This window comes from Onthophagus taurus, chromosome 3 (assembly GCF_036711975.1).
Source record: "Onthophagus taurus isolate NC chromosome 3, IU_Otau_3.0, whole genome shotgun sequence".
In the NCBI taxonomy this organism is placed as follows: domain Eukaryota; kingdom Metazoa; phylum Arthropoda; class Insecta; order Coleoptera; family Scarabaeidae; genus Onthophagus; species Onthophagus taurus.
In genome coordinates, this window is record NC_091968.1 from 2,542,757 (window position 1) to 2,565,502 (window position 22,746).

General features: G+C 33.8%; 1 protein-coding gene across 1 annotated transcript in view; it reads left to right on the forward strand.

The window, feature by feature from the left end:
* Window positions 1-1,530: 1,530 nt before the first annotated feature.
* The window catches only part of LOC111423967 (trynity), a 37,294-nt gene continuing 16,078 nt past the window's right edge, over window positions 1,531-22,746 (forward strand). Inside the window, exon 1 of the mRNA XM_071194713.1 lies at window positions 1,531-1,811. The gene's annotated coding sequence lies outside the window, so the exon portion shown is untranslated. The remainder of the gene's footprint in view (window positions 1,812-22,746) is intronic.

Genomic DNA, 22,746 nt, shown 5'->3' on the forward strand with positions numbered 1-22,746 from the left:
TGATATCTTAAAAGAAAGCTTAATTAATATTGAATTCAAAACAATATAGCGAGTTATAATTAAATCCCTCAAAATCGGGATACTCAAAAAAGCTTGAATCGGTTAAAATTAAATTAATACTTTTCCCTCTGTATCTGATAGATAAATTGAGATATGTCCATGGATGATATACTAAGAGAAAGCTGAAATAATAAACATTAAAATTTGATATAACTTATTTTATTCGAATGTGTGCAACGGTTATCATCAAGTTAATTGTTGGAGTTTTAAATATTTAAAACAAAACTATGTCTCTTCTTCTATATCATTAGGATTAATTGAGATATTTTAATGCTTGATATCTTAAAAGAAAGCTTAATTAATAAGGAATTCAATGTGATTTGCCCTTTTTCAATCTGATGTTCAAAACTTTTGTAATCAAGTTACTCGTTGTAGCTTAACATGAAGAAGATTGATGAATATCATTTTTATGATATCTTTGGGAAAAATCCAGATTTTTCAATACGTGATATCTTAAAAGAAAGCTTAATTAATATTGAATTCAAAACAATATGGCGCGTTATATATGAATCGCTCAAAATCAGGATACTCAAAAAAGCTTGAATCAGTTAAAATTAAATTAATACTTTTCCCTTTTTATCTGATAGATAAATTGAGATATTTCCATGGATGATATATTAAAAGAAAGCTTATATAATAAGAATTTTAATTGGATATAACTCATTTTAATCGAAAGTTTAAAATGGTTATCATTAAGTTAATTGTTGGAGCTTCAAATATTTAAAACAAAACTATGTCTTTTATTCTATATCATTAGGATTGATTGAGATATTTTAATGCTTGATATCTTAATAGAAAGCTTAATTAGAAAGGATTTAAATGTGATTTGCCTTTTTTCAATCTGTAGACTAGAACGTTTGCAATCAAGTTACTCGATTACTCGACTATCTCTATTAGTGTTCTAATTGTATTAAAAAGCTCATTGTTGGTAGATGAATTGTACATATTTTTATGATATATTTAGATTTTTTTTTAATTCTACAATCTTTCTAAATCGTTATTGTGCTAGATACTTTAGATACTTCTCAAATGCTTGGAATTAATCGCATAAAATCATACACATCAAACAAGAAACTGTGGAAGCACTTTAGCAGTGCTTGCAATTTAATGACGATTATCTTTACCTTGCATTCACTTCTTCCTTATTACCATACAATGTCGAAAGCTCTTTTCATAGTACGCTTCCTCGATAAACTGTCGATAATAATTTAAAGTTGTTACAAAGTAGCTTTGGTAAATTCTTTAGAGAATCAAGAAAGGAATTTCTCAATTTGAAAGATGAAATATCATCTTTTAGATTTTGTTTTTTTACCGGTTATCGGTATTGCCGAAAAGGAATTTAGCGTTGAGCAACTGCGTTCGCGTATACATAACTGTTCCTCGTGCCCGATTGCGGCGATTAGCCAGGGGAAAAAGTGCAACCAGAGCGGCGTCTTCGGCGTCTATAAGATTAGGCTGCCGACGCTGCGTGCTCACATAGTGGTCGAGGTCGCGGCCGAAGAAGAACCAGCAGCGCTGCCTCGAAGGCATATTTCGTACCGCGATCGGTTCCTCAGGTTCCATCGAGTTCCCACCACCGTCGTCGTGTTCTTGAACTTGACTTTGCCGGACGCGGCTCCGCTTCTCAGTGATCGCCCGGTTCTAGTACTAGTACTTTTGTGCGCTAACATTGGAACTCTTAGAGGTCTTCTTCAACAAACTTGATATTATAGATCAACACCAAGAAATTAAAAAAAGATATAATATATAAGGTAAGGTTTAAAACTGTTAATTTCTTGATTCTTTCTTTAATAGTAAAATTATTATTTTAAAAAAAATATATATAAAAAACTTTATAGATAACATTGCGGTAGAACAACCCCAACAATACAATCTTGCAAGTTTCCAATTAACACGAAAACAAAGCTTTATTACATCCAAGTCACCGCACGAAAACCATTATTTTATAAAAACATGAAATTGTATTTCCCGGTCGTTCTCTTCATTTTGTTCCTTCTCGTCATCTTCATCTTCTTAACTTCTCGTGCGCTGAGCAACGATCGATTTTTCCTCGGTATGCCTACCGATCGACGAGGCAAATGAGGACAAATCGATCGAGGCACATAAAGAAAGAAGAAGAATTGGCCCATCGCAAAATACTAAACGGTTAATGAAGCGTGAAACGAGGTTTTATTACGTGTTTATAATAATTCTGGGAAGGTCAACCACTCTTGATGGTATAGTAGCGAAATCAACTTCGTGGATCTAATTATTGTTATGATTATGATTGGATTGTGGTGGCATGAAAGAAGATTACAAAAAAATTAATAAGATATCTAAATCTATATATTGAAATTTTTCATTACAAATATAGCCTTTATTGATATCTTAATAAAAAAATTATAAAATAAAGGGGTTATTAATTTTTCAATTTAGGTATTTGCTGAGAACAGATTCATCACACATTCCACACGTGCTGTTACCATATACGACCACCACCACATCCTTTTACACAGATATTTCTTATGGTTTAAGAGTTACCAGGAAGTATCTTGTAATGGAAATTGTGGATTTACACTTAATTAATACCCAGCTTAATTGCTATGGAATTAATTAATACGACGAGTTTGTCGCTTGATGTTGCCACTTTATGAATTTTCTCCAAATACGAAACTATGAATATAATTTCTATAAATTTTAATAACATTTTACAAAGAAATTGATTATTATTGCGTTATAGCAAGTAATTTCAACGTTAGATTAAGAAAGTAAATATAATTTATTAAAATTATATTGCTAACTTTAGCTACCAAGTTCAAATTTGTTTCGTTGGGTTAGAGATTAAGACGACCGCCGAGAATATGTCTTTTCTATCTTAGCACATAAGGGTTGTCTATATATCAAGGACACAACGTTTTATTTGCATTGCCTTAGAGATTAAAACCGAGGTACAAGCAGCAAAAATGTACTTTCGCTGTTTTATTACACAAATTACTTTTACAGCAAGATTTATGCTACGTTTATCTTGACTAATCCCAAGGTCACTTGCCTCCGAGACGCTACATTCAGCAAAAATATATCATTTCCATAAATTTTTTTAGAATAATCTTGTCGGTGTTGTAGAGAATTCGTAGAAACAGAAATCTCACCCTTTTGAACCAGTCAGCAAAACTTGAGTCTGCTCTGCTTGTTTTTTCAGTACCATAACGCGATTTATTTAGTATAACCAAAAGTACTGGAAATTAATTTTCTGGAACAGTACTTGGTGCACATGACACAATGAATCATTTATTGTAGTGTAGAACAGAATTGTCTAAACTCCCACAATATTGCTAACGAATAGAATCTGTGTGTGCGGCTAGATGAGCGAATCACTTCCAACAATGTGCCTAGAGCGCAGATAAAAAGTAGTGGAGAAGATGAACGGGAAGAAACGTCGGATCCTATAATAAGCAATCAAGACGGAGCTTCATTTTATGCTTTAACAGTAGGGGTTCCCAATACATGTTAAACTCACTTATTGAACTGCGGAAGTTATATGCAGCCTGAAGCATCAATCTGGCAACTATGTATATGAAAAACAAAGAGTTATTTTTGGCACATTAAATTATCTATAAAATGCCGACTATTTCTTGAAGTTCCATTTTTAATACATAAGTATACGAGTTAAGTTTAAAATATCATAACAATGATGTTTATAAAAAATAAGAAATTATTTTTGGCATATTAAATCTTCATTAATTTTGTTTTAAAATGTTTTTTATTTCATCGTTGTATCTCGATTCATTCTCGAGATACGACTCTTTGAACATCTATTTCTAACCTAGATGTAGAGTTGCGTTTAAAAAATCATAACAATAATGTTTATCGAAATTAAAAGATTGCTGATGGCATAATTAATTATTATTAAAATTTTTTTATTTAATCTTACACCTACACTAGTACAGAAGTTACATGGTAATGAGTCACGATTTCCTCATTTCTAGGATTTATCTCTTTGTTCTGCAGAAAATCATTGATATCTCAAGAACGATTGGTTTTAGAACTTTTATCAGAAAGTTTTTTTTTGTAAAATACTTCAACAAATTCAAAATCATCATCAAATTTTCTGTAAATACGTTAGCGCGGAAGTTACAAGGTAAAGAGCTAGGTTAACGCCATTTTTACGATTTTTTCGTTTTTGTAGCAGAAAATGTTCTTTATCTCCTGAACGGTTCATTTTAGAACTTATATCAAAAAGTACGTTTTTGCAAAGAAAGCTTGAGAGAATTTAGAAGTACCATCAAATTTTGAATAAGTACACTAGTACAGAAGTTACATGATAATGAGTCAAGATTTCCTCATTTCTAGGATTTATCTCTTTGTTGTGCAGAAAATCTTTGATGTCTCAACAACGATTGGTTTTAGAACGTTTATCAGAGTATCTTTTGGTGAAAAATACTTCAACAAATTCAAAACCATCATCAAATTTTCTGTAAATACGTTAGCGCGGAAGTTACAATGTAAAGAACTAGATTAACGCCATTTTTACGATTTTTTCGTTTTTGTTGCAGAAAATGTTCTCTATCTCCTGAACAGTTCATTTTAGAACATATCAAAAAGTACGTTTTTGCAAAGAAAGCTTGAAAGAATTTAGAAGTACCATCAAATTTCCAATAAGTACACTAGTACAGAAGTTACATGATAATGAGTCAAGATTTCCTCATTTCTAGGATTTACTTCTTTGTTGTGCAGAAAATCTTTGATATTTCAAAAATTATTGGTTTTAGAACTTTTATCAAAGAGTATCTTTTTGTCAAAAATACTTCAACAAATTCAAAATCATCAACAAAATTTCTGTAAATACGTTAGCGCGGAAATTACAAGGTAAAGAGTTAACGCCATTTTTACGATTTTTTCGTTTTTGTGGTAGAAAATGTTCCTTATCTCCTGAACGGTTCATTTTAGAACTTATATCAAACAGTACGTTTTTGCAAAGAAAGCTTGAAGGAATCTAGAAGTATCATCAAATTTTGAATAAGTGCATTGGTACAGAAGTTACATGGTAATGAGTCATGATTTCCTCATTTCTAAGATTTATCTCTTTGTTGTGCGGAAAATCTTTGATATCTCAAGAACGATTGGTTTTAGAACTTTTGTATGTATGTATTCAGTTTCACGTGGGGGTGAGTTACTCACAGCACTTAGGCCCCAGCGGACCCTTTGTACGTCCCCACAGTTTACTATTCATTCAAGGGTCAGAAAACCAGCCCAATCTTTTCATGAACGTTAGTATAGAACAGAAAGGTATGTTCCTTATATCCGAAATTTGGAGCCATGGTACTCCGAAAATAGATTCCCTTAAGTACACGAGGTTTGGACAGTCACAAACAATATGACTTACCGTCTCGTCTTCCATTTCACACCTTCTACAGAGGGGTGTATTCGCCAGCTTCATGTAAAACATGTGCTTACGTAACCTGCAGTGTCCGGTCAGGAAGTGGGTGAGAAGCCTCAAGTCACTTTTCGATTTTCCCAGAAACTGAGTAGATGTCTTCCGGTCAGGGTAGAGCAGAGTTTTCTTAGCAAAGGCACCTACTGCTGTCCCATCCCATCTATCGCAAAAAGCTCGGTGGGAGATGGAGTTTATCAGTTTTGATGCTGTATTAACAGCTAGTGGTACAAACGGTTCAGGGAAGATCGGTAACTTGTTAGCCGCCCGTTTCGCCAACCTGTCCGCATGATCATGTCCTTTAATTGTGATGTGTCCTTTTCGCCATTTTATCGTGACGTTGTTGTATACGTTTGCCTCTTCGAGTGATTGCCGACAGAACTTCACCAACGATGAAGCAGTATGATGCCTGCCAACCGCCAGCATAGCCTGTCTGTTAATAGTACAGATTACAACGTTTCTGCCGACTTTTTTGTAAGTCGATAATCGCATCGGCTGCTATATTTATAGCAATTAATTCGGCTTGAGCAGTCGTGCAATACGATCCTAACGAAGTGGAAAGGTGCAGCTGGAGATCGTGCGAGAAGATTCCCGCTCCGGAACCTCTAGCCTTCTTTGATCCATCAGTGTAGATGGTCAGCGTTTTGCCCGAGCTTGAGTTGCTCTGGGGTATCGTTTCCATGCCAAAGTGTGCTTGCCTAAGAAAGTAGGTGTAATGTAGTCTGTGCGAGCTTTAAGGAGGGGTTGTTTACTAACAGCCTCACTCCAGAGCTTGCTCCGGACTATTCCCATTTTAACAACATGCTTTTCAGTTACTGATCGCAACCGAAGCAATGCCATCACGGCCACCTCCCTGATAAAAATATCTAGGGGCAGCACGTTTAACATAGTCTAATCGGCAATCGTAGGTGTAGATCTCATAGCGCCTGTGATTAGCAGGCAGGCCAGTCGTTGCAATTGATGCAGCAATGTAGCTTTATATGCATTGTTTAGTGCTGAGCACCAGACTATGGCTCCGCGAGCTACCATGGGTCTTATCACAGAAGTGTAGATCCACATTGTAACTTTCGGATTTAATCCCCAAGTATTCCCAATAGCCCTTCGGCACTGGGTAAGTACAATCGTTGCTTTTTTGATTTTGCAACTAATGTGTGATGTCCAAGTTAGTCCTTTGTCCAAGATAACACCCAGATATTTCACCTCTGGAGCAAAGGTTAATGGATTGTTGCAGAAATTGGGTGACGTAAGCCACCCAATTTGTGGTTTAGAACTTTTATTAAAGAGTACCTTTTTGTGAAAAATACTTGAACAAATTCAAAATTATCAAAAAAATTTCTGTAAATACGTTAGCGCGAAAATTACAAGATAAAGAACTAGGTTAACGCCAATTTTACGATTTTTTCGTTTTTGTAGTAGAAAATGTTCCTTATCTCCTGAACGGTTCATTTTAGAACTTATATCAAAAAGTACGTTTTTGCAAAGAAAGCTTGAAGGAATTTAGAAGTATCATCAAATTTCGAATAAGTACACTGGTACAGACGTTACATGATAATGAGTCAAGATTTCCTCATTTGTAGGATTTTTCTCTTTGTTATGCAGAAAATCTTTGATATCTCAAGAACGATTGGTTTTAGAACTTTTATCAGAGTATCTTTTTGTGAAAAATACTTCAACAAATTCAAAACCATCATCAAATTTTCTGTAAATACGTTAGCGCGGAAGTTACAAGATAAAGAACTAGGTTAACGCCAATTTTACGATTTTTTCGTTTTTGTAGTAGAAAATGTTCCTTATCTCCTGAACGGTTCATTTTAGAACTTATATCAAAAAGTACGTTTTTGCAAAGAAAGCTTGAAGGAATTTAGAAGTATCATCAAATTTAAAATAAGTACACTAGTACAGAAGTTATATGGTAATGAGTCAAGATTTCCTCATATCTAGGATTTATCTCTTTGTTGTACAGAAAATCTTTGATATCTCAAAAACGATTAGTTTTAGAGCTATTTTCAAAGAATATCTTTTTGTGAAAAATACTTCAACAAATTCAAAATCATCATCAAATTTCCTGTAAATACATTAGCGCGGAAGTTTCAAGGTAAAGAACTAGGTTAACGCCCTTTTTACGATTTTTTCGTTTTTGTAGCAAGAAATGTTCCTTATCTCCTGAACAACTGATTTTAGAACTTATACCAAACAGTACGCTTTTGCAAAGAAAGCTTGAATTAATTTTGAAGTATCATCAAATTTTTAATAAGTACACTGGTATAAAAGTTACATGGTAATGAGTCAAGATTTCCTCATTTCTAGGATTTATCTCTTTGTAGTGCAGAAAATTTTTGATATCTCAAGAACGATTGGTTTTAGAACTTTTATCAAAGAGTATCTTTTAGTGAAAAATACTTCAACAAATTCAAAATCATCATCAAATTTTCTGTAAATACGTTAGTGCGGAAGTTACCAGGTAAAGAACTAGGTTAACACCATTTTTACGATGTTTTCGTTTTTCTAACAGAAAATGTTACTTATCTCCTGAACGGTTCATTTTAGAACTTGTATTAAAAAGTACGTTTTTGCAACGAAAGCTTGAAGGAATCTAGAAGTATCATCAAATTTACAATAAGTACACTGGTACAGAAGTTACATGGTAATGAGTCAAAATTTCCTCATTTCTAGGATTTATCTCTTTGTTGTGCAGAAAATCTTTGATATCTCAAAAACGATTAGTTTTAGAGCTATTATCAAACAGTATCTTTTTGTGAAAAATACTTCAACAAATTCAAAATCATCATCAAATTTTTTGTAAATACATTAGCGCGGAAGTTACAAGGTAAAGAACTAGGTTAACGCCATTTTTACGATTTTTTCGTTTTTGTAGCAGAAAATGTTCCTTATCTCCTGAACGGTTCATTTTAGAACTTATATCAAACAGTACGTTTTTGCAAAGAAAGCTTGAAGGAATCTAGAAGTATCATCAAATTTCGAATAAGTACATTGGTACAGAAGTTACATGGTAATGAGTCATGATTTCCTCATTTCTAGGATTTATCTCTTTGTTGTGCAGAAAATCTTTGATATCTCAAAAACGAGTGCTTTTAGAACTTTTATCAGAGTACCTTTTTGTGAAAAATACTTCAACAAATTCAAAATCATCATTAAATTTTCTGTAAATATGATAGGATAGAAGTTACAAGATAAAGAACTTACATGTTAACGCCATTTTTACGGCTTTTCGTTTTTGTAGCAGAAAATGTTCCTTATCTCCTAAACGGTTCATTTTAGAACTTATATCAAAGAGTACGTTTTTGCAAGGAAAGCTTGAAGGAATTTAGAAGTGTCATCAAATTTCAAATAAGTACACTGGTGCAGAATTTACATGGTAATGAGTCAAGCTTTCCTAGTTTCTAGGATTTATCTCTTTGTTGTGCAGAAAATCTTTGATATCTCAAAAACGAGTGCTTTCAGAACTTTTATCAGAGTACCTTTTTGTGAAAAATTCAAAATCATCATCAAATTTTCTGTAAATACGTTAGCGCGGAAGTTACAAGGTAAAGAACTAGGTTAACGCTATTTTTACGATTTTTTCGTATTTGTAGCAGAAAATGTTCCTTATCTCCTAAACGGTTTATTTTAGAATTTATATCAAATAGTACTTTTTTGCAAAGAATGCTTCAAATTATCTTAAACTATCTTAATTCGTTCTTGAGATACGATTTTAATTGCTGCGTTTCAAGTTTTGGTGGACCAATCAAAGTAATAATTATCGCCGCATAGTAGTTGTATAATAAGGCCAAATATTTATCTAACGGTTTCCGAAACCTACATAACAGTATACCATCGACTCAAAGTTTTATTTTCATCGCGCGATGACACACATACGATGAAAGTTGAGAATCGCTCCTAATGGGCGTCAGTTGGCGCTCGCGGATACCGATTTGGTCGTTTTCGACCATTGTTTCCTCATCCAAATACTAGGTAATTTTACGACCTTCCTAGACGGCTCGTAAATCTGCACACGTAACCTGCCGTTACCGTAATCCACGGGAAAACGGTTGTTCTTGGCGCGCACACTGTGAATCCGTGGTGCTGAATTTAAGATCGGTAACCATTGGTATTGGCACCTAACTGGACTCGGAATTCGACAAATTCCACTTAATGCTCTCTCGTGGTATTCGTATTTACTTTGGAATTGCCGTTTTTACCACCCGGAGAACGTGAGCTGATTCGCAACTAAATGATTTTCCAAGAAGTTGCACAAAGAGGCTATATATAATGGATTAACTAGCGCAAACTCTAAATGGAATTTCAATCTTAATATCATTATTAATATATTATATTAGAAGGATTGTATTAGAAGGATTACAGAAGAAGAAAGGATGTTGGGTTGACCCTCGAAGGCCACATGGAGTTATTAATAGTCGCGCAAAGAGCTCGAAGGTTGTTAAACGCTGCCGAAGAATGAGCTGTGACGATGACTCCGTGCAAAAACGAGTTAGAACTGTTGCCTCTCTGGGTTTCGTGGAGCTTCATGACAATTTTTATGACTACCAGTGGCTCATTTGTCATAAATGGTCCCGGTTATATTGCGACTTAAACAACAAAACGAAGACCGGAAGCCGTTTCCGCGGTGCCGCTTCCGCGTGTCCCGAAAGGTACTGTGGTAATGTATCGTACGGTATATGGGTTCGTTCTGCGTTGCGGATTCGTTCGCACAATGCCGTGCTCGACGAACCGATGAATTGGAGTGGAAATTGTCCTGTTTATCTATCGACTAGGTAATAAGATGTTGTCAACACCAAAGATTGACTAAGTGAAAATCAATTGGGAGGAAGTAAGATTTTAAGAAAATTGTTACCCCAGATAAGAATGTTGCAGGTAGTATAGGAAGATAGTTCAGTTGCAGAGAGATCGGGAGTCCAGCAGCGTTAGAATAAAGTTCACTGAACTGCAATGACCGACTCGGGCCGCTCGCGACTCCCCCTATATCTGTGCATAATGCCGTTTCTAACTCGAAGCCGGCCACGAAGAATCCGACTCCCACATCGTTGAGGTACATAGAGACCATCTCCATCTCCCCGTAGCAACATCTTTAGAATCCAGCAACATTTTTTTCTTCTTAATTGCCTCACCCGAGAAGATGCTTATTTAATGGCAACTATAAAGTGTTTTATGTTTCGCAAAAAGAATCACCATGATTTGTTTCTTAAAAATGTGTAAATCAAACGTAAGCAGAAATGTAACGGTGAACAAGTAGAAAAAAGCGGGTCGATGTCGCTTTAATTAACACTGTTACGTCAGAGTCACTGTTAACCTTGTGTCAACGAAGAGTGCAGGTTCTGGTCCGAGAGAGCCGTACCGCAATCTCACTGGAATCCTGTTTTTATCCGTAACGACAAAAGACACAAGGAACGAACGAAAGAAACATAGTGGTCTAACCGAGGAATTTTCTCTCTAAGAAAGAATTTGCTCTCTTAGAGATCGGGTTTCCTTTTTGATCCGACGTCGATATCGGAGAAAAAAATTTTATCATTATGACTATGCATAACGTCCTCGTTCCGGAGAGTTATCTCGGCTCGCTGTTGGGTTCGTAATAAATCAAAGAATCCGATTCCTTTATGCTAAAAATTCCAGCTTCGTCGGAGTGCGTCTAGTCGGTAACTTTGGCCAATCAACGTCGTTGGATCCGCGCTGTCCACGACGACATGTTTAGGAGTCGTAAAGAGCTGAGTTATTTTCAAGCTCACCAGCCATTTTATAAGGGTACTATGTCAGGAAGAAGTTTTTCCTTTTTCAATACAAGATGACCAGACGAAGGACATTGTGTTCCTTCAGCATGAAAACGCAGTAACTTAAATCCTTCATGATCGTATCTTACTCAACAAGATCAACCACTTCGATTTCAAGAGTCTCATATTTTCCCAAGTTATGAGTTTTAACTTTGTTTATGGAATCATTATGTTACACTTTTTAAAGGTAATAAATCTTTGAATTTTTATTTAAATGATTGAAGCGCCAAAAAGAAAGGTTGCTATTGGTCAGTTTTAAGCGAATATTACACTAGGAAAATTCGAGATGTTGCGCCTGAATGATTCTAGTTCTAGGTCTTGTGTTAGTTCTAGTGATAGTGTAAAACTTGGACTAACACTAGACCGAAAACTAGAAACAGTTGGGTTTAACCGCACGTCTTTCAAGACGGTTGAACCCAAATGCTTCTAATTCTAAGTTGTGCAGAAAATCTTTGATATCTCAAGAATGAGTAGTTTTAGAACTATTATCAAAGAGTATCTTTTTGTGAAAAATACTTCTACAAATTCAAAATCATCATTAAATTTTCTGTAAATATATTAGCATAGAAGTTACAACATAAAGAACTAAGTTAACGCCATTTTTAAGTTTTTTCGTTTTTGTAGCAGAAAATGTTCCTTATTTCCCGAACGGTTCATTTTAAAACTTATATCAAAAAGTACGTTGTTGCAAAGAAAGCTTGAAGGAATTTAGAAATATCATCAAATTTGGAATAAGTACACTGGTACACAAATTACATGGTGATGAGTTAAGATTTCCTCATTTCTAGGATTTATCTCTTTGTTGTGCAGAAAATCTTTGATATCTCAAAACCGATTTTTTTAGAACTTTTATCAGAGTATTTTTTTGTGAAGAATACTTCAACAAATTCAAAATCATCATCAAATTTTCTGTAAATACGTTAGCGCGGAAGTTACAAGGTAACGAACTAGGTTGACGCCATTTTACGATTTTTTCGTTTTTGTAGCAAAAAATGTTCGTTATCTCCTAAACGGTTCATTTTAGAACTTATATCAAAAAGTACGTTTTTGCAAAGAAAGGTTGAAGGAATTTAGAAGTATCATCAAATTTCGAATAAGTACACTGGTACAGAAGTTACATGGTGATGAATCAAGATTTCCTCATTTCTAGGATTTATCTCTTTGTAGTGCAGAAAATCTTTGATATCTCAAGAACGATTGGGTTTAGAACTTTTATCAGAGTATCTTTTTGTGAACAATACTTCAACAAATTCAAAATCATCATCAAATTTTCTGTAAATACGTTAGCATAGAAGTTACAAGGTAAAGAACTAGGTTGACGCCATTTTTACGATTTTTTCGTTTTTGTTGCAGAAAATGTTCCTTATCTCCTGAACGGTTCATTTTAGAACTTATATCAAAAAGTACGTTTTTGCAAAGAAAGGTTGAAGGAATTTAGAAGTATCATCAAATTTCGAATAAGTATACTGGTACACAAGTTACATGGTGATGAATCAACATTTCTTCATTTCTAGGATTTATCTCTTTGTTCTGCAGGAAATCTTTGATATCTCAAGAACGATTGGGTTTAGAACTTTTATCAGAGTATCTTTTTGTGAACAATACTTCAACAAATTTAAAATCATTATCAAATTTTCTGTAAATACGTTAGCGCGGAAGTTACAAGGTAAAGAACTAGGTTAACGCCATTTTTACGATTTTTTCATTTTTGTAGCAAAAAATGTTCCTCAAGTCTTAAACAGTTCATTTTAGAATTTATATCAAAAAGTACATTTTTGCAAAGAAAGGTTGAGGGAATTTAGAAGTATCATCAAATTTCGAATAGGTACACTGGTACAGAAGTTACATGGTGATGAATCAACATTTCCTCATTTCTAGGATTTATCTCTTTGTTCTGCAGAAAATCTTTGATATCTCAAGAACGATTGGGTTTAGAACTTTTATCAGAGTATCTTTTTGTGAACAATACTTCAACAAATTCAAATTCATCATCAAATTTTCTGTAAATACGTTAGCATAGAAGTTACAAGGTAAAGAACTAGGTTGACGCCATTTTTACGATTTTTTCGTTTTTGTTGCAGAAAATGTTCCTTATCTCCTAAACGGTTCATTTTAGAACTTATATCAAACAGTACATTTTTGCAAAGAAAGGTTGAAGGAATTTAGAAGTATCATCAAATTTCGAATAAGTACACTGGTACACAAGTTACATGGTGATGAATCAACATTTCCTCATTTCTAGGATTTATCTGTTTGTTCTGCAGAAAATCTTTGATATCTCAAGAACGATTGGTTTTAGAATTTTTATCAGAGTATCTTTTTGTGAAAAATACTTCAACAAATTCAAAATCATCATCAAATTTTCTGTAAATACGTTAGCGCGGAAGTTACAAGGTAAAGAACTAGGTTGACGCCATTTTTACGATTTTTTCGTTTTTGTAGCAAAAAATGTTCCTTAAGTCTTAAACAGTTCATTTTAGAACTTATATCAAAAAGTACATTTTTGCAAAGAAAGGTTGAAGGAATTTAGAAGTATCATCAAATTTCAAATAAGTACTCTGCAACAGAAGTTACATGGTGATGAGTCAAGATTTCCTCATTTCTAGGATTTATCTCTTTGTAGTGCAGAAAATCTTTGATATCTCAAGAACGATTGGTTTTAGAACTTTTATCAAGCAGTATCTTTTTGTGAAAAATACTTCAACAAATTCAAAATCATCATCAAATTTTCTGTAAATACGTTAGCATAGAAGTTACAAGGTAAAGAAATAGGTTGACGCCATTTTTACGATTTTTTCGTTTTTATAGCAGAAAATGTTTCTTATCTCCTGAACGGTTCATTTTAGAACTTATATCAAAAAGTACGTTTTTGCAAAGAAAGGTTGAAGGAATTTAGAAGTACCATTAAATTTCGAATAAGTACACTAGTACAGAAGTTATATGGTAATGAGTCAAGATTTTCTCATATCTAGGATTTATCTCTTTGTTGTGCAGAAAATCTTTGATATCTCAAAACCGATTGGTTTTAGAACTTTTATCAAAGAGTACCTTTTTGTGAAAAATACTTCAACAAATCATCATTAAATTTTCTGTAAATACGTTGCATAGAAGTTATAAGATAAAGAACTAAGTTAACGCCATTTTTACGATTTTTTCGTTTTTGTAGCAGAAAATGCTCCTTACGTCCTGAACCGTTCATTTTAGAACTTATATCAAAAAGTACGTTTTTGCAAAGAAAGCTTGAAGGAATGTAGAAGTATCATCAAATTTCGAATAAGTACACTGGTACAGAAGTTACATGCTGATGAGTCAAGATTTCCTCATTTCTAGGATTTATCTCTTTGTTGTGCAGAAAATCTTTGATATCTCAAGAACGATTGGTTTTAGAACTTTTATCAAACAGTATATTTTTGTGAAAAATACTTCAACAAATTCAAAATCATCATTAAATTTTCTGTAAATACGTTAGCATAGAAGTTACAAGATGAAGAACTAAGTTAATGCCATTTTTAGGTATTTTTCGTTTTTGTAGCAGAAAATCCTCGTTACGTCCCGAACCGTTCATTTTAGAACTTATATCAAAAAGGACGTTTTTGCAAAGAAAGCTTGAAGGAATTTAGAAGTATCATCAAATTTCGAATAAGTACACTGGTACAGAAGTTACACGGTAATGAGTCAAGATTTCTTCATTTCTAGGGTTTATCTCTTTGTTGTGCAGAAAATGTTTAATATCTCAAGAACGGTTGGCTTTAGAACTTTTATCAAAGAATATATTTTTGTGAAAAATACTTCAACAAATTCAAAATCATCATTAAATTTTCTGTAAATACGTTAGCATAGAAGTTACAAGATGAAGAACTAAGTTAATGCCATTTTTAGGTTTTTTTGGTTTTTGTAGCAGAAAATGTTCCTTATGTCCCGCATGGTTTATTTTAGAACTTGTGTCAAAAAGTACATTTTTGCAAAGAAAGCTTGATGGAATTTAGAAGTATCATCAAATTTCGAATAAGTACACTGGTACAGAAGTTACATGGTAATGAGTCAAGATTTCCTCATTTCTAGGATTTATCTCTTTGTTCTGCAGAAAATCTTTGATATCTCAAGAACGAGTGGCTTTAGAACTATTATCAAAGAGTATCTTTTTGTGAAAAATACTTCAACAAATTCAAAATCATCATTAAATTTTCTGTAAATACGTTAGCATAAAAGTTACAAGATGAAGAACTAAGTTAACGCCATTTTTAGGTTTTTTTCGTTTTTGTATCAGAAAATGTTCCTTATCTCCTGAACGGTTCATTTTAGAACTTATATCAAAGAATACGATTTTGCAAAGAAAGCTTGAAGGAATTTAGGAGTATCATCAAATTTCGAATAAGTACACTGGTACAGAAGTTACATTGTAATGAGTCAAGATTTCCTCATTTCTAGGATTTATCTCTTTGTTGTGGAGAAAATCTTTGATATCTCAAGAACGATTAGCTTTAGAACTTTTAACAAACAGTATATTTTTGTGAAAAATACTTCAACAAATTCAAAATCATCATTAAATTTTCTGTAAATACGTTGGCGCGGAAGTTACAAGATAAAGAACTAGGTTAATGCCATTTTTTAGTTACAAGGTAAAGAACTAGGTTAACGCCATTTTTACGATTTTTTCGTTTTTGTAGCAGAAAATGTTCCTTATGTCCTGAACGGTTCATTTTAGAACTTATATCAAAAAGTACGTTTTTGCAAAGAAAGCTTGAAGGAATTTAGGAGTATCATCAAATTTCGAATAAGTACACTGGTACACAAGTTACATGGTGATGAATCAACATTTCCTCATTTCTAGGATTTATCTCTTTGTTCTGCAGAAAATCTTTGATATCTCAATAACGATTGGGTTTAGAACTTTTATCAGAGTATCTTTTTGTGAAAAATACTTCAACAAATTCAAAACCATGATCAAATTTTCTGTAAATACATTAGCGCGGAAGTTACAAGGTAAAGAACTAGGTTAACGCCATTTTTACGATTTTTTTGTTTTTGTAGCAGAAAATGTTCCTTATCTCTTGAACGGTTCATTTTAGAACTTATATCAAAAAGTACGTTTTTGCAAAGAAAGCTTGAGAGAATTTAGAAGTATAATCAAATTTCGAATAAGTACACTAGTACAGAAGTTACATGATAATGAGTCAAGATTTCCTCATTTCTAGGATTTATCTCTTTGTAGTGCAGAAAATCTTTGATATCTCAAGAACGGTTGGTTTTAGAACTTTTATCAAACAGTATATTTTTGTGAAAAATACTTCAACAAATTCAAAATCATCATTAAATTTTCTGTAAATACATTAGCATAGAAGTTACAAGATGAAGAACTAAGTTAATGCCATTTTTAGGTTTTTTTCGTTTTTGTAGCAGAAAATGTTCCTTATGTCCCGAACGGTTCATTTTAGAACTTATATCAAAAGAATTCTAGTTTTAGGTCAAGTGTTAGTTCTGGTGCTTTATATTTTAAACCCTATACTTTCTACTTTTTCCATTTTACACCTCCGAATTAAAAAATAGAGTATAGTATAATTAATTGTGAAAGCGTGATTGAACGACACCGCAAAGTTGTAAAGTTGTGCACCTGTCATCCAACAACCGTGGTCGTTCTTAGCCCATTGTCTGCGAGCTGCCTAAGGCGGCGTTTCTACTTTAACAGCTCCCGGACGATTAAGATAGTACGATAACGGAATGTTTAATTAAGACACACGATCTACACATGCTAGTGGGAGGTGGAGTGATTAGTATTGTGTATGAAGGTGAGATGGTTAATTGATGCAGCAAACTAATTAAAGTGGTTGGGAAAAAAGACTACTTATTTTATGAGATCATTTCCCTGAACAAATTGATATTAAAAACGATTCTAAACCAGTTTCAAGGAAAACGCAGTATCCATTACTTTTGGACAGGATATCATTACTATCATTAGCGGATATTCGAAATGCTTCTCTACAAATAGTTGATTTCCTTAAAACATTTCCAAGGCAATAACGGCGAATAGTAAAACAGCGAATTCATTCTAAATCCAACGGGAACGAAACGAAAAATGATTTACTTAGTCCTTGCGGTTGTAAATCATCGGACTGTACAAGCGAGCGAACCTCATTTTGTGGCTGAGGGAACGTTTCCTGTTAATAACTCGCAATTATTACAGAGAGTTAGTTACCGAGAGCCATCTAAGGACAACGACGCGAGCGTCATAGCTCATTGGGGCCAAAGTTCACTTTGTACAATTAACGTGTCTATACCTATCTATATATAAGCGTATATGTATCTTTGGGATAATAAGAATAAGTAAGACAAAAATCGAATTGTTGTGGTATACAGCTTCTTTTGATTTAAAAGTAGAGCAAGTAGAAATAACGGAAAATCAGTCGTCGGCGTCGAGGAATGTTCCGACGAAACAGTTATTCGGCGGTCTGTGAATAATTGGGGCCCGATCCCGATCACCACCGCGCAAAATTCGTCCTCGATATGGAAAAAAAATTCGTAATCCATCCTTGAATTGTACCAACCGTGACCATTAGATCACAAGGTTACGTCCATTAGAGGCGAAGTCCCTCGAATTGCAGACGTCTGCAACAGAGCGTAATTGCTTCGCTACGAAATTAACGTTTATAAGCAACAGGCGCTTCGTCTACACTTCAAATTAAACTTCACCGTCGTTTATAAATTACAATTCCACCTATTTTTTTTTCTTCATCATCTTTCCAATTTGAATTAACTTGGTGATTTCTTCAACTTGATGAGAAAAACCAAAAAATTTAAAAAAATTAAAACAAATATTTATTTATTTATGAAAATTGTATTAGATGTGAATTAAAACCGTTTATCCATTAGTTCCATTCACGCTTATTAAAGATTATTGATAAGTTGGTTAATTACCTGTTAACTTTATATCCATTTTACCCAGAATGAGGAAACATAATGGAAACAAAATTAACTATGTGGTAACTTTGTGGTGACTTGGTTTTTTAAGAACATAGATCAATTCACAATTAATACTAAGCGAATTTTGTGTTAGTTTTGTTGCCTTGTAAGTTAAGTTTATCTTTCTAATTATGAGATATTATAAGGAAATACAGTTACTTTAATAAATTTATTGTATTCATATCGATTTTGTATCTCTTTAACTTTATTAAAAATCATGGGTTAACATGAACCCACATCAAGTTCATTAATACAGAAACGCGTATAAAATTGTAATATATATTTCTGCCAATTATGTTAATTAATTTTTTTTAACCAATAGACATTATTACTACAAAGTACTTAATGAAGATTTAAGCGCAATGTATCTTTATGCCAATGATGGAAAATTCTCATCTTGCACGTAATAGATATGTTTGTTACAAATTTAGCAATGGAAATGCAATATTTCTTTATGCCAATTTGTGCCAAAGAGATACTGTAAAAGTACTTTGTAGTTTGGTATATTTTTCAAAACAAAAACATATAAAAATGCAATATGAGTAACTTTTGGAATTATATAAGACAGAAAACAACGACCTCTCGACTTCCTGGAAAAATGATGCGTGATAAGTCCACCTACACTGATCCTGAAAAAATAGTTAATGCTTTTGCAGATCAATTCTCTGGAGTATATTCTGGTGTCTCTGCTTATAACATGGTTGATGTACACTCTACGTATCCTCCAGTATTTGTTGCCGATGTTCTTCAAGTTCTTCAAGAGGTTCTTCATTTCCTAAAAAGGTTACCTAATAAATTTACTGCTGTGATGGTGATCTTCCTGCATTTTTCATTCTTGATTGCTGTGCAGTTTTTGCAGTTCCGCTTCATTTAATAATTAACCTATCCTTAAGCACTTCCTCGTTTCCTAAACTTTGGAAGCGCTCACGCATTGTTCCTGTATTCAAGCATGGCGAACGTACCAACATTACTGATTATCGACCAATATCGTTATTGTCCAATTTCGCTAAGGTATTTGAACAGATTATTTACAAGATGATTTATCCACAGGTTCAGTCATTTGTGTCACCATATCCACATGGGTTTATCAAGCGTCGTTCGACCATTACCAACCTTGCGGTGGTTACTGAGGTAATTTGTGAATCTTTGGATAGGGGCGGTCAGGTAGATGATTTTCTAAAGCATTCGACATGATTCATCATGACGTCCTCTTGTATAAACTTAGTGCTTTTGGCTTATCTCCTAAGTTTATGAAACTATTTGCCTCTTACCTATCGGGTCGTATAAATTATGTGTACTACAACGGTTATGCGTCTATGGAGTTTACGGCTAGGTCTGGTGTTCCTCAGGGCTCAAATCTAAGCCCCCTACTATTTGTTATCTTCTTGAATGACCTTCTAGACAAATTTTCATCAAGCGTACTAGCTTATACGGATGATCTGAAACTATTCCGACCTATTTTTGCGGACCGTGATGTTGTCAGTCTTCAGTCGGATTTGGACGTCTTGGTGGAATGGTGTAACCGTTATCAGCTAAAGATTCCTGTCTCCTCTTCCATCTTCTCATTATACAGAAGGTGTTCTTCTTGAGAAACTATCTACAATCAAGGATCTGCGAGTAAATTTTGACCGCAAATTGTCTTTTGTACCTCACATCGAAAATATTGCATCTTCTGCAGCGAGGATGCTTGCTTTCGTTTTGCGCACCTCGCGTGCTTTTTCTGATATCGACCCTATTTTCGACCTTTGTATTGTCCAAATTGGAATATGGTTCTGTAATTTGGTCGCCACATTATGTGTGTCATAGACTTATGTTGGAGAGAATTCAGAGGAGATTTCTGAAATATTTGTCTCTACGCCTGGACGGATCATACCCGGATCGTGGAATGGATTACGCATCCCTGCTGCGGCGTCACAACTTTTCTGCACTAGACGTAAGAAGAGATGACCAGTGCATCAAGTTTTTGCAGAAGTTAGTGCAAGGTGAATTGGATTGTGGTTGGTTGTTGTCGCGGATCATTTTCGCGGTGCCTACGCGTACAACACGTAGTACAAATCAGTTTTATTTGAGGAATTTCAGATCCAATGTTTTAGCCAACTCCCCGGTGCAGAGGATGTGTAAACTAACTAACAATCAATAATAGTGTAAGAGTGTTTATGTGAATTATATTTGTTTTATGGCATGTGTTATTTCTTATTTTCTTTTTCTTGTAATATTGTCCTGTAATTGATCTTTGTTGGGCAATAAAGTGAATTATTATTATTGTTAATATGTATTTATCCCTATGATGAATAATTATTTTTTGTGTCTAAGTCATTATTCCAACAAAGTTTTCAACGAATACACCATTTGTGCTGCTTATCGAAATTAGGTTATGCCATCCAACAGAAATACTAAAGATATACACTCAACTTGGGTTCAAAGCATTGATAGTATTTATAGAAAAGTGTGTATTAACCAAAAATCCTATATTCCTACTTCTGAGTTTAGCCAAGATCGCTTACGACACAGGTGCTGTAGTTTGTGTCTACCAGTTCATTATTATCGTAGTACCGCGTCCTATAAAATCTATAGCAACTTTAGCCCTCCAGAAATTGGTGTCATAAGAGCTTTACCGAAAATTTTGTGTCTTTGGCAACGCAATTACACAGTATATCAAAGTCGACATTTGATCCTCAGCTTGTCCAATGTGAAAGATGTGGTATTTTAGGGACGCATGGTCGGTCAGGAAAGTTGAGAGCGTCCTTAGATTCCCTTTGCTAGGGCATAAAACCTCTGTGGTTTTGTTTTGCGACGGAGTTATCATACTGTTTTCAGCGTAAGGTTACCTTTAAGACTTCCCAATTGTTGATTACTTGTTTTAGGTACCTTTTTTGTAGTCCACAACATTGTTGGAGTCCAATGAAGGGCGTTTTCGCTGCCTCTTGGGCCAGTTTGTCTGCCTAGATAAAGAACTAAGCTAACGCCATTTTTACGATCTTTTCGTTTTTGTAGCAAAAAATGTTCCTTATCTTCTGAACGGTTCATTTTAGAACTTATATCAAAAAGTACGTTTTTGCAAAGAAAGGTTGAAGGAATTTAGAAGTATCATCAAATTTCGAATAAGTATACTGGTACACAAGTTACATGGTGATGAATCAACATTTCCTCATTTCTAGGATTTATCTCTTTGTTCTGCAGAAAATCTTTGATATCTCAAGAACGATTGGGTTTAGAACTTTTATCAGAGTATCTTTTTGTGAACAATACTTCAACAAATTCAAAATCATCATCAAAATTTCTATAAATACGTTAACGTGGAAGGTACAAAATAAAGAATTAGGTTAACGCCATTTTTACGATTTTTTCGATTTTTAGCAGAAAATGTTCTTTATGTCCCGAACGGCTCATTTTAGAACTTATTTCAAAAAGTACGTTTTTGTAAAGAAAGCTTGAAGGAATTTAGAAGTATCATCAAATTTGGAATAAGTACACTGGTACAGAAGTTACATGGTGATAAGTCAAGATTTCCTCATTTCTAGGATTTATCTCATTGTACTGCAGAAAATCTGTGATATTTCAAGAACGATTGGGTTTAGAACTTTTATCAGAGTATCTTTTTGTGAACAATACTTCAACAAATTCAAAACCATCATCAAATTTTCTGTAAATTCGTTAGCGCGGATGTTACAAGGAAAAAAACTAGGTTAACTCCATTTTTACGATTTTTTCGTTTTTGTAGCAGAAAATGTTTCTTATTTTCTAAACGCTTCATTTTGGAACTTATATCAAAGAGTACGTTTTTGCAAAGAAAGCTTGAAGGAATTTAGAAGTATCATCAAATTTCGAATAAGTACACTGCAACAGAAGTTACATGGTGATGAGTCAAGATTTCCTCATTTCTAGGAATTATCTCTTTGTTCTGCAGAAAATCATTGATATCTCAAGAACGATTGGTTTTAGAACTTTTATCAAAGACTATTTTTATGCGAAAAATACTTCAACAAATTCAAAATCATCATCAAAATTTCTATAAATACGTTAACGTGGAAGGTACGAAATAAAGAATTAGGTTAACGCCATTTTTACGATTTTTTCGATTTTTAGCAGAAAATGTTCTTTATGTCCCGAACGGCTCATTTTAGAACTTATTTCAAAAAGTACGTTTTTGTAAAGAAAGCTTGAAAGAATTTAGAAGTATCATCAAATTTGGAATAAGTACACTGGTACAGAAGTTACATGGTGATAAGTCAAGATTTCCTCATTTCTAGGATTTATCTCATTGTTCTGCAGAAAATCTGTGATATCTCAAGAACGATTGGGTTTAGAACTTTTATCAGAGTGTCTTTTTGTGAACAATACTTCAACAAATTCAAAACCATCATCAAATTTTCTGTAAATTCGTTAGCGCGGATGTTACAAGGAAAAAAACTAGGTTAACTCCATTTTTACGATTTTTTCGTTTTTGTAACAGAAAATGTTTCTTATTTTCTAAACGCTTCATTTTGGAACTTATATCAAAGAGTACGTTTTTGCAAAGAAAGCTTGAAGGAATTT